Consider the following 13,858-nt stretch of genomic DNA (forward strand, 5'->3'; position numbering starts at 1 on the left):
TAAAACTTACACTAAGGTGATTCGGTGTTATCAAATAATATGACACATATTGTATGTCAATTATAATAATAGTCAATGTCAATATAATAATAGTTTAAAATAGTTTTAAATATAATATGTTATAGTGATTTATTATTATCACAGTTATAGATTATAATAATTTATTTTAAAAAATAATACCTATTATAATGGACTATGATAGTTGATAGTATATTATAAGGAGGTTATAATAGCTTATGGATTGCCAGAAGCCCACCTCCAGATTGTGTTCTTATATCATCCCCTACTTATACCCAGAAATGTTCAGAGTCCATACTGTCTCACTCTCTCTGCTGAGGATCAGGGGGAAGTCATTTTATAAGAGGGGGTGCTGGCACATCACCTATGTACCATTTAAGACTTCAGAGGAACATTAAAGATGATATGTAAAACTATGAACAAACCTGTCACAAATGGAAAAAGGGCTTCAAAGCCAGAAACATTTTACTTATGGATATTCTGAATGGAGAAATAGGAGATTATGATGGAAACAAAGGAGGAGAAAACCCCTAAATTGATGACTAAGAAAACATAGATGTCCGCTTCTCCAGGCTGTAAGTGTCTTCAGCTTGTATGTGCAGATGCCTCCTATGTCTAGGGCACTGCACAATAAGGCTTTAGCTCTTTTAGACATCCAGATTTGTTAGTATAGAAGGCTTTCGTTTGGTCCCATGGCAACAATTATTGGGTGGGTGGGCAAGTTCTAGTTATTTCTATCTTTACCCCATCAGAGAGGAGGCCACTGTGACACCATGCAGGGAGGCCTCCTGCAGGGATGTGTGAGCTCCCTTCATGCCTGAGCAGTTGGCCTCTTAGTGGATGACTTCTGTACAGTATAGCAAGCAAGGCTCTGGGAGGCTGGGGCATAGCAGTGGCACCAGTCACACAGGTTTCTGGTAAGAGGCTGAAAAGCTGTCCTGAGGCTGACCTGAGGGAGAATGGAGGCAGGGCTGTGTATAGAAGACTCAGATTTGTGTAGGTCTGTCCCTTCCTCAAATCTCTTGTCTCATTTTTAGACTATGTGTCAGCTCACACTGCCAGGTTTTTAGTTCAAAAAATATGGTTATGACCAATGTGGATGATTGCAAAGGGCACCGTCTACCCCTCAGACGAATGCGTGCTTCTCTATGAGGATTATCTTTGAAATCTGGTATCTGAGAGGAACAACACATTAGGTCTCTAACACTGCAGAGAAGCATTTCCCAACTCCTTTCCAAGAAACTATTAATAAGTGTTTGTTTTTTTCTAACCAGAGTGTGGTTTAATACATATTGGGAACATCTCTACTCAGGGACTTCTGAGAGCTTAACATGAACTGGAACTAAGACAAGGTGTATGATATTTTCCAAACTTACTGCTCTGGACACCTGCTGGTACAATCATTCAGAAGAACACTCTTCAGAAAACACAGTTTGGAAACAGAATGCTCTTCTCATTTGTCATCCAGGCCAGGGGAATTTGAAGAGAAAGGGGGCACCATCGTATCTGTAGAACAAGTGTATACTAGAACTGTCTGAGGCGAGCCTCTCGCAGAATCGGCTCACTGGGACGGCTTCGGAGCCTTGGGATTTTCTTAGGGAGGAGGTGGTACTGAGAGAGACAGTGGCTGGCAATGCAGGAAGCATCAACAGCAAATTCACAGTTGACTTAGAGATTCTCAGCGCACAGTGAGGGAGGAGGACTTTGGGAGGCTCCTTGGCAGAGCCGCAAACAGTAGCCATCAGTAATGGAGGTGGGAAGTACGTTGCCATCCTCGGGCCAGGACTTTCTGCCACTCAGCTGACCCTACCCGCGCCCTGTATTTCAGCGGAGTAATGTGCTCGCCGGTGGCATCAGGTCTCCGCGTGAGTGCCTATGACTCCTACTTGTAAAATGGCCAATTGCAAAAACAAACAAGCAGCTTCGAGGACCCTGGGAAAAGAGGATGCCATTTCACCCAGGATCTGCCAAATAAAACAGTCTGGGAAAAACAAAATAAATAGATTTCTCAGACCTAATGAGAAACAGCAAGTGTTTCTAATTCAGGCTTCCTCTGGGCCTCCTCTCTCTGATGTGCCATTGGAACCTGGTCTTGCAAAAGTTGCTGCTCTTTGCCCAGCCGATTGGGCCTCCTTCACAGTTGGCTTAGTTGTCCTGGGTTTCCTCTGAATAGCTTCATGTATTCCATGCAGCACAGTGTCCACTTCCTTCTCCAGACATCAATTTTTCAAATCTTTCATCAGTTAAGTTCTTCTGTTTATTTTGCCTGACTCTAATCCTGGAGCCTCAGTGAGAGGAAGATTAGCAGAAGACCATCTCAACCTCCCTCTGTCCCTGGATCAGAAGTAGGCAAGCTCTGTGTCGTTCATTAATTCATTATTTAAATACATCTTTCTATCTCTCTCTATATATATCAGGGAGCAAGGGACATACTTGATGTTTAAAAAAATTTCTGAATAACCCTCAAGCTGCAGTGGAAAGGTTGGATTGAAAGGGAAAGTTCTTGGGGCGCCTGGGTGGCTCAGTTGGTTGAGGGTCCAACTTCGGCTTGGGTCATGACCTCACACTCCATGAGTTCGAGCCCCGTGTTGGGCTCTGTGCTGACAGTTCAGAGCCTGGAGACTGCTTCAGATTCTGTGTCTCCCTCTCTCTCAAAACTAAATAAACATCAAAAAAAAAAAAAAGAAATGGACAGTTCTGGGGTAGGGAGTTCAGTAGGGAGAATTTTGCAGGAGTCCATCCCAACTGTGCCAGAGGTTGAGAGATCCCAGATCCTCTAGCATTCAGAGTGATTCTCCAGTTTCTCTCAAAGCTAGAGAGAAAGGACCAGAGTTGGCATCCTGTAACACAGGCTTACATTTGCATGTAGATTAAAAGCACTTTCATAGTTATCCAATGTGATCTTCACAACTATCTTGCAAATTTGGAGGTGAAGGGGACAGTACCTCCACTGCAGAGACAGGGAAATGCTGCTAATGGCTGATGATAGAGCCAGGGCTAGAATCTACATCTCCTCATTTCCAGCCCTGAGTGTGTTTTACCTGAGCAAGCTCCTTATCAGGCAGTAGTTGTTTGGGTGTTCTTGGTTTGAGTTTGGAAAGGGATACGGCAGACATACCTCACCACTCCATGATGAGAAAATGTGTGTTCTTCGTGGTAGGGAGGCACAGGCTCCTTTTTCCTTAAAATGACAAGTTTAGCCATTACATCGGGTTGAACATTGTCCCCCCTCCCCAAATTCATGTCATTCTTGAAACCTTAGCATATAATCTCGTTTGGAAATGGAGTTTTTGCAGATGCAATTAGTAAGTTAAGATGAGGCCATACTGGAGTAAGGTGGGTCCCAAATATGACGAGTGTTCTTGTGAGAAGAAAAGACACAGACACAGAGACACATCAGGAAGAAGGCCATATGACAACGGAGGTGGAGATGGGAGCAATGCTTGTACAAGTCCAGAAATGCCAAAGACTGCCCAACCACTGAAAGCAAGGAGAAAGGCACAGAACAGACTCTCCCTCAGAGACCTCCAGAAGGCAACAGCTTGGTTGACATCTTGATTTTAGACCTCTGGCCTCCAGAATTATGAGAAAATAGATTTCTGTTGTTTTAGGCAACCTTGTTTGTGGCACTTTGTTACAGCAGCCCTAGGGAATTAATATAGTTATGTTCTGGAAAAGTGTTGTCCGATAGACATATGTGACTCATATGTGCAATTTTAAATATTTTAGTAGCTGCATAAAAAGTTAAAGAGATAAATTAATTTCAACAATATATTTTATTTAACCCAAGTTTCAATTACACAAGAGGAGTAAATTATAGAGATCTGTTGTACAACATTGTGCCTATAGTTATCAATGCTGTATTATACATTTACAATTTTTGTTAAGAGGGTAGGGTCTCATGTTAGGTGGTCTTATCACAAAGCAAACAAAACAACAGCAAAACAAAGGGGCATGAGGAAACTTTTGGAGGTGATGAGTAGGTCTGTTACATTGATTGTGGTAAGGATTACACATAGGTGTTTGCCTATGTCCAAACTCATCAAATACTTAAACATGTATAGTTTTTGTATATCAATTATACCTTAATAAAACTGTAAAAAAAGATCAGGCTAAAAAAAATGAAAACAATTATTTAAACATGTAATCAATATAGCATTATTAATGCTATTTGTTTTACAATCCTTTTTTCACATCAAGTCTGAATTTGATGTGTATTTTACATGTATAGCATATCTCAAGTTCAGACCAGCCATTTCAGGTCTTCAGCTGTCACGCATGACCAGCTGTCACGTACTCCATCTTGGATAGCACAGTGCTGGGCTCTCCCCTCCCTGCGCCAGGTCGGTGAGCATTGTATTGCACTGCTTTGGTGGCGGCAGGAGAGGGAGCTAGAAAGGAAGGCTTTTGCCCTTTGCACTGTGCCTTCTGGTGCTCTCCCAATTCCTTCTGATTTGTCCTAAGCACAAAGCCTTGCAAGGGCCCACTGCTTCTCTACCAGGGAGCATCAGGTCCAGGCCTGCCCCTGGTGCTACTAATACATCTGAGATAGATGGGATGGGGCAGAATTCCTTTCCAGACATGCTCCTTCCTCACTATTGTTCCAGACATGTCCTAGGACCTTCTCCTTGGCTTGGCTGAATCTTGCTTCAGCTTTCTGCTGTCTCCCAGGGACAAGGAATTCTCAGGCTTCTGGCTTCTTCTTGGAGCCCTGAATATCCATCGTCTTGAAGCATCTACTGTATTTAAGCACAGGTTCTTCCTTCCCTCCCTTACACTGTTGCCTGGGAGTGAGGCAGCAGGCACAAGTCTGAATCTGACACTGACGAATTCTCATGCTGATTCCAAAGAGATGCTCAAACCAAATGTTACAAAGACAAACCATATGGGAGCCCCGGCACTCTGGGCCATTAATAGGAATTTTTAAATGACTGTGATTGATGGTGTGGCTCTTACAAGTCCAAGATCAATGAAAGTGCATCTTGATCTTTTGAACTCCTTCGTTTTTCCTTAGATCCTTTTCCTGTACAATGAGGCCCATTTCTGTGATGCCTGAAGGCATCTGGGGGCCCCTCCAATGGATTTGCCATCCATGCCTTTGCCAGCCGGCCTGTCGTTGGAATGGCAGAGGGTGAGGTGAAGGCCTTGGAAACCAGAATTCTCATCATGAGGTTAAATGCCAAATCAAGCCTTTCAAAGTGGAAATTCCATATCATGCCTAGAGAAGGACTCTGGGCCAAATGAGGAACATCATTTGCCTTGTCACAGACTAGGGGGATACTATTAAGGTAGGCATTTATGTTCTCGAGCTTGTTTCTGGCATGCTTATCTACCTGGGCATAAAAGGAACTCTTCTCTTTCACCATCCACCTAGAACTAAGGTATTAAAGAGGGCTTGAGAATTTGCCTTACTTTGAGTCTTGAACACTTCCTCACATCTGGGGATCTCTCTGCCGAGAATACATACAGGAACACAATTTTGCATGCGATTTCAGGGCATTCACAGACCTCCTGTAACCAATTCATGGATCCCACATTAATGACAAACGGTGCCAAATAACTATTATGGGATCAAAGTGAGACAGTCAGATTGAGGTAGAGTACTATAAAAAGGCAGGAAACCATTTCTTTTTCTTATTTTATGCATTTCTCAGAAAGCCTCAACTATGCTTTGCAAAAACAGGTTCCTTGGTAAAATGAGTTTGGGAAACACTGTACCTGGTCCTGTCTCCACTCCCACTTTGGAAATTCACAATGCAAAATAACATGCTCTCAGAAATCCTGGAGAAATCCCAGATTAATTTGACCAGGGAATCTTATATTTTTAACACCTTAAATGTCTCACAGAATATAGTGTGGAAAATACTGGCCAACATTATTAAATCAGGATCAATGTGTAGACCGCTCCACATTTTGGTTTCCTAGGAATTTCCGAGGAAATTCCTAGGTCCTATTTTTCTCTCCTGTTTTTCTTCAAACTACGGTGTGTCTCCTGCTTCTGCTGTATCCTGGGTAGCATGGTCATCTATGTACATGGCTAAGTGTGAGGAGGTAGGGCCATGAATGAGTACAGCATGGTTGCCTTTTTGCGTACCTCAAGAGGCATCATGCAATTGCACTTCGCTATAGAAGGTGCCATTCTCACAGAATACAAGGTTACGAGTGTCCCCTGGAGTTGTGCAGTGGGGATGGAGTGCAGACTTAGTTCTCAGAGGTGCTCACTTGTTCTTGCTCTTTCTCTGGTTTGTGGACAACTAGGATCTCTCTTTGGTGGCGGCTGTCTGGAGCCACCCAACAGGAATCACGGTTGTCGTGCTGTGTGGGAGACCCAGCTGAAAAACGATCGAAGAAAATGTCTCCAGGAAGTTGGCATTTGAGGTGCACCTTGAAAGACGTGAAGGTTTAATTCAGCAGTGAAGGGCCTCCTTGGCAGAGAGGATGGCATGAGCAAGGCATGGAGGTCTGAATCTCGTGGAACCAGAGGTTTGTGGAACATATACTGGGAAATGGATCTCCACAACTAAGGGGCATCTGACTGGATCTTTCATGGTTCAGATTTTGGCGAAGGCTGCAGCTATATACAAACTCAACTTCATTTGAGGCTCCACAGTTGTGGAGTGGTAGAAAATAAAGGACCTGACAAAGCTAGGTGTTTGACAGACCATCCCAAATCCTCCTTCAAGGATTCTGACTTGGACAATTGCCAAACGCGGCTTCCTTCTTCCCTTTTTAAAACTTTTTTTTTTCCTTGTTAATTGTTAAGCCCTGGGTATTCTGTAGGAAACTTAATCCATCTGTTTCTGATTCTTTTACACTTGACTTTTTGAAAGGTTATTTTGTAAGAACTTTTGGATAGCCAAGCATCTTTCAGAACCATTTCCATAAGCCTTTAAACCTATTTACTTTGAAGCAGGAAGTTGCTGTTTTGCCAAGAGAACATGGATCTTGGGCCTGAGAGCCCTACTGTAGGACGTTTGCCCACCTCATCGGGTTCTCCACCTGGCCAAAGTGTCTGCCCATTCTGGACATGAGGTTGCAGGGTTTCCCCCAGTTGTGACTTTATAGGCAGAATGGATCCAATATTTTCTGTGTTTGCTATGGAGGTCATAGCACCTAAGAGATTGATCAGTTTCTTGGCACCTTCAACTTGCTTAAAGCACCAAAGGAAGTGAGCTCAGCATGCAATTTTCAAATGCTCCTTCCAAGTCAGATTTCTTCAAACAAGGTAACTCATAGCAACATGTGGATACCCATTTAGAGGGCAGCTGCCTCTCCAATTTCCTTTTGGCCATGATGTCAGGAACCACTTCTTACTTATCTTTGAATGTCCAGTATTTATCGCAGGGCTCAGCATAAGATAAGTGTTCAGGAAATGTGTGCTAACTGCTGGCTAAGGGGTCATTGTGTGAGAACAAAAATCATAGAAGTTCTCTTCAACTGAACTACACTAAACCTTCTTTTTTAATTCTCAAGGGATCCTTAGTGTAGGATATTAAAGCGTGTATCAGTTCTTAGAGGCAAATTTTACTTCTGCTATATAAAGAAAATAATCAGTGCTTCAAGGAAAAGAATACATGCTTCCCAGAATTCCAGGCGGTTTAGTTTCTATAAGGAAAGATAGAGAGACTTGGAAAATCTAACTATTTTTTTTCCTATGGAAAGTGAAAAACTTGTTAGGCTGTATTGGTTCATGGCCACCAGTCTTAAGGCTTTTTGTCATTATGGTTTTGATTGGCTTACTCAGAATTTCCAGGGGAATTTGAGACTTTGAAATATAAATGCTTCTGATCTGAGGGAGTAAAACACTGAGCAAAGTAAAATCAGGCAGGAGTTATGGACAGAGGCAGCAGATAGAGGTGTCTGCCCCATAAGACTGAGTTTGATGATAATGGCAAACTCTTATTAAGCACTTGCCAGCTGCTAGACACAGTCCTCAGTGTCTAATTTGTAATTTAATTTAATTTAATTTAATTTAATTTAATTTAATTTAATTCTCACAACAACTCTATGAGGAACCATTACTTTTTCCACGTACCAATGAGGAAACCAAGGCACAGAGATGTCACTTGCCTGAGGTCACACAGCAGAGGCAGAATTTGATCCCAAGTAGCAGAACTCCAGACTGTCTTCATAACCCCTGATTAGTTGCCTGCACTGCTTCTGAGCTAAGCAATATTGAGGAGGCATTTTGAACCCTTTGACCCTCGGTACTCAGGGCTACAATGGGAATAATAACAATAATAATAACAATAATAACAATAACAATGATTGATTTATCATATCTATGTCGTAGGACAATTTTCTGAATCATCGCAGGTGATGAATATGACAACATTTATAATAAGCCCTGAGACACAGGTGCCTGGCTCAGAATAATGGCTCAATAAATATTTTTTGGGTAGCAAACTGAATAATGGATTTATAGTAAGTGACGTTCTCCCCAAATCTACTATGGTATCTATTCACACCAGGTCTTTTAACAGGTAACTCTTGAAGGCAAGCCCCACACTTGATATAAAAGTAGCATAAACCTAAACATCTCTCAAGGATCATCTGCATTTCAGATGCATTTTCAGAGCCCTTGAAATCATCTCATTTAATAGCGAATGCCAGGTAAGGTGGCCATTTATAGACTTCTGACTAGAGAGAGGCAAGACTGAAACTGTGTACCCCAAGTGTTAGTGAATATTATCATTCATAAAGTTAAATATACATTTGCTGAAAATTATTAGAACTCAAGAAGCCAGTATCTCAGTGAAGACCACTACAAGCTCTATGAGAGCAAGAAATGTGTCTATCTGGTTCAGTGTTGAATCGTTGGAGCCTAGAAATAGAGCCTGGCTTGTAACACGCTCAAATATCTACTAAATGGATGAACGTAGTAGAGGTCATTGCCCTGTCCTCCCTTTCCAGCTAGAAATGGGGGCTCAGGATGGGGTCAGAGCTGGGGTCGGAGCAGTAGGACACTGCCTGAGCAGTGCTGTCGAGGAGGCGTTCATCCCAGGCTGCTGACCCTGGTGGCCTTCCTACTCAGCCACAGGGAGCTGTTTCTCTCTTTATGAATTTTCAGACTTTATTGTGCACCCAGAGGTCTCTTTCCATAACCAAGAGCCAAGTGACTAGTGACTGGTGAAATGAGCTTGAATAAAACTCAAGGTATTATATCATACTTGATGCATACACATCCACACATACAACACACACAAATCTATGAGCTTTAACTGAACGAAATCAGAAATCCCTGGCAGAATTGCTGAATTTAAACAGAAACCACCTATGAATCTCTTTCTGAGCCTTGAACTGGATTGAAGCTTCTTCTCCAATAATAATGATCAAAAACCCCCCAACACACACACACACACACACACACACACACACACACACACACACAGCAAAGAAATAAAAATACTTCTAATGAAACAGTTTGAACTAGAACTGACTCTCATATTTATAAAAACTGTTGATCCCCTAGATCACATTAACCAAACTCATATTTCATTCATTTAAATTCATTTAAATACAGCTACGCTGTATTTTATGTAAAAGGTACATTCAGTGAAAGATGGATGGATCTAGTTTTTGTGAACCAAGCATATTTTTAACAGTAGTAGGGAATAGGATAATCATATTTTGAGCAGTTTTATAGAGAAAGATTCCATTTGTGACAAGAGGAATTGGCTGCTGGTTTATATTTTAAATCAATTTAGATTTCCATACCTTGACTTTTCTTAAAGTGACCCCACCAGCATACACATGTAGCTACATTTCAACATCTGAATCAGGCTGAGTCTTGGTTTCCATCATTCCATGCAGCCTCCCTTGTTATTGCACTCATGCTTTGACGTACTTCACAAAGCCAAGTCCAAAGAGTTTTCACAAGTATGGCCCTCTGTCCAGGTTCTAGTTGAGGTGTCGGGGATAGCACAACCACCTGAGTCTTGGACCATGATGTCACTGTTCTCAAGATGTGAGCTAAAAAATGTTCAAATACCATAATGGTGGTATTGCCTCCAGCCCTGATCCAAAGGGAGCTGAGGCAGGACTTTGAGAAATAGTTGGATGATGGTGGTATTCAGGCCTATCCCAGGACACCCCAGAGACTGCTGGTAGTATTACATCACACACAGAGTTGATTTCTGGCTCCTGGTCAGCTTTCAGTGAATCATATACAAGTGAGTAGATGATCTGACTGCCCCACTGAGAAATGTCTGTTCATAGATCTCGGGGACAATGGAACTATGAAATATATGCCTTTTCTAATCACATTGCTCAATCACTGAAATTCACCATCCTGACACCTTCCTTTCTTAAGACTCCCCCCCACAGGCTATTTTCTAAACTTTGTGAGTTGTTGTTACATAATATCTGTCAACTGTGATTTCATGAGGTTAATGTGTTTTTCACTCCATACTATCTAGACACTTTTTTTCCACCATGAATAGTTTTCAAACTGAATTTTTTATTTGTTTTGTGATTGTAACCTTAAAAACAAAACTCAGGTATTTTATCAGTAAACATGGGTGTAATTGGGACTAACAGTCCAGGACATGCAAGCTGCAGTAAAACCATGGGCAAGTTGGGAGAACAAAGCAGAGGAATGCTCTATTATAGAGGAAAGGCAGAGTTGGGAGGGGCTGCTACATGCAAAAAGTCCATTGGAGTAAACTAGAAGACTGAAGGGTAGTGGGTTTTCATTGGCTGAGTCGTGATAGTCTCTTATTGGCTGGGCTGTTGCCAGGCAAGGAGAAAATTTTTCTTCCTCTTGCTGGAGTAGTAAAGTACATTCCTCTTGTTGGGAATGTAAATTACTTTGTTCTTGTTGGGGTCTGCAGTTGACTATGAGTGGTAGGGAATAAGAGCTCCTGACTTCTTCTGGACTTCTTCTGACTCCAGGAAGATTTCCTTTTATTAATTTTCACATGATCATTACATTTCTTTTAAAACAATTTCCATTAGAGTGTATGTCCTCAATTCATCTGTAAAAATTCACTCCAGGAATTCTGCTGAACCTACTTCTTTGCTGTATCCCACTGTCCAAATTCATAGTTTCTGATAAGATTTCCCCAGGAATTTTTTCTGGGTCTATACTAGAGGATCACAGTAAATGAACTGTATATAATTGTCAACTTTCAGGCAATCTTAATGTTCAATCCTTATTTCTACTATGCTGAAAGCATTAGTTCTGGAATTTTTTTCTCCATGGTTTGCTTAAAAGTTAAAAATGACTATGCACTTAAAATATTTAAAAAATTCTTGCTGTTAAAAATTCAAACTATACCTTTAATAAAAAGTTATAGTATTCCTTCTTTCTTCAATTCCTTCTCAAGATACATACTTCTAGAAGCCCTTGTGCCTAAATAGTTACGTTTATTTGACTTGTTGGAGTTATTGTGAGGATTTCCAATATAGGAACCCTTGGCTACTCATTGGGTCTTTACAGTAATTATTGATCTTTTAGCTGAAGTAACTCATCAGTAATACCACCATCTTCCACCATTTAATGAGTGCCTATCATATGCTCAACACTATTTTCTTTAAACATATATTTTAAACTAAGTTTTATTTGCATTACCCACGTTTAAAAGACGAGGAATATAAGGCTTTGAGAGGTTAAGTAATTTGCCAAGGTCACATACTTAGTAAGGGACAGACCCAGCACTGGGGCTTAATCTGTTTGGCTCCTAAAATCAGTGTGCAGATCAGTCCTATGATGAAGCCAGCTTCTACTAGCTTGTGACCACTGATTCTGATTACTTCTTCCCAACTCTGTCTTCAGTGATATCATGTTGGTAGTATTTCACCGTGGAATATCTGCAAATTCTACCCACTGATGTTTCTGCTCCCTTTGGAGACCTGATTTTACCACTCTCTATGTTGTACTTTGACAAACTACTCCTCTGAAGAGGAAGCCCATAGAATTAAGCCATGGGAGTGGTGAAGGGAAATAGTTTCCAGAAACCTTTGCCCAAATATGTCATAGTATTTTTTTGTGACTGAATGAGCTATAAAAATTCTACAGCTAGAGAGCTCCCATTGACAAGCACTCAACATCTATCCTCTGTCCCCCATAAAGCACTTCTTATAGAAGTTGTGTCAATGTTTGCACACACTTAACAAGGCAGTGTCTTGACTCCTGGTTCTTTACCATCTCCTCTGGGTTTCTCACACATTCATGGGTAGAAAGGGGATTCTGCAAATCTAGTTAAACCAAATCTTCAGGGACTGATTATACAGGTCATGGATAATCCAGGCTCTCTTACCCCCTCCTCCTCCTCACCTTCTGGCCTTTTTACTGCTCATTAGCACCTCTTCCAGAGACCTGGGCTGGGGAAAGGAGTGAGTGGGTGTGGAACTCTCATCAGCCCTTCTGGCTCCTTGCCAACAGCTCTTATGTAGGTTTCCTTGGGAGGAGTAGTTTAGAGACAAGGTAGTGAATCCCTAGCAAATGTGGATTTTGCTCAGCTGAGCTCCCCAGCTCTGCCTCTCCCACTCCCAACACCCCCTTAAACCGATGCCACTCATCATTGTTAGTTGCATTAACTGTTGTCCTGCTCTGTGGCACTTTAATACATTTCACCGGTGGCCAATTTAGTTAATTCCATTAACTGGATCTGGCCAAGCATTGTGCAAGGTCAGAGTGAAGATTCAGATTAAACAATGTTCACAGGGTTGGCCTTAGGGTAAGTAAAAGACAACTATGCAAGATTTCAGGACAACTCATTAGGTGCTGCCCCTTAATGCCTTCTGAAATTGTACTCTAAGGATCACATAGTTTTATCATATAGCATTCCCCACTCCGTGTATATCATTATTTATAAATAATATAAATATTATCAATTATTTACATATAAATTTATAAAACACATGCCCATTAGCCAAGTCTTTGAGTATGGCTATTTACTTGGCTATGATTACCTCTTTCATGAATGTATTCACTTATCAAATATATTTGAGTATCTAATATAAGCCAGATACAGTACTAGGGATGTATTGCTGAATAAAACAGACATGGTCTCTGTTCTCACGCTGCTTGCATTCTTCTGGGGAAGATAATCAAGCAAATAAGCTAAATAAAGGTAATGACAAGTTGTGTTAAGCAGTAGAAAGCTAAGAAATAGGGTGCGGCTATGTAGAATAATGAAGCCTTCTCTGTGAAGGGACATTTAAACTGAGACTTGAGGAATGTGAGAAGCTGGGGAAGAGCATGAAGACTGGGGAAGCTGTAAGCGCAGAGACTCAGGGGGGAGTTTTATCTGCTGAGGAGCTGAAAGAAGGCCAGTGTGTATGAGGAAGGGTGAGTGGCAGGCGACTCTAGTGGAGAAGTAAATGTGGACAGGGGTGGGGTGGGGGCAGGTTATGCAGGGCTTCATAGACCATGGCAAGGAATTTTGACTTAGTATTTGAAAGGCAATGGGAAGGCATTGATGAGGCTTCTTTTTTCTTTTTTTTCTTTTCTTTCCTTTCCTTTTCTTTTTTTTTTTGAAATGAGGGAGGAGGGGCAGAGAGAGAGAGAGAATCCCAAGCTGGCTCTGCACTGTCAGCCCAATGCAGGGCTCGAACTCACGAACTATGAGATCATGACCTAGGCCAAAGTCGGATGCTTAACTGACTGAGCCACCCAAGCATTGAAGAATTTTAAGCAGGGGAGTGACATGAGGTGTATTTTTAAATGCTTATTTGTTTATTTTGAGAGAGAGAGACCATGCATGTGCACGTGAGCGGGGACAGGGAGGCAGAAAGAAAGGGAGAGAGAGAATCCCAAGCAGGCTCCAAGCTCAGCGAAAATCCCAATGTGGGGCTTGATCCCATGACCCAGGGATCCTGACCTGAGCCGAAATCA

The sequence above is a fragment of the Lynx rufus genome, unplaced genomic scaffold (assembly GCF_022079265.1).
Source record: "Lynx rufus isolate CCGP_SWC_20201006 ecotype Redwood Valley unplaced genomic scaffold, mLynRuf1.p SCAF_2, whole genome shotgun sequence".
In the NCBI taxonomy this organism is placed as follows: domain Eukaryota; kingdom Metazoa; phylum Chordata; class Mammalia; order Carnivora; family Felidae; genus Lynx; species Lynx rufus.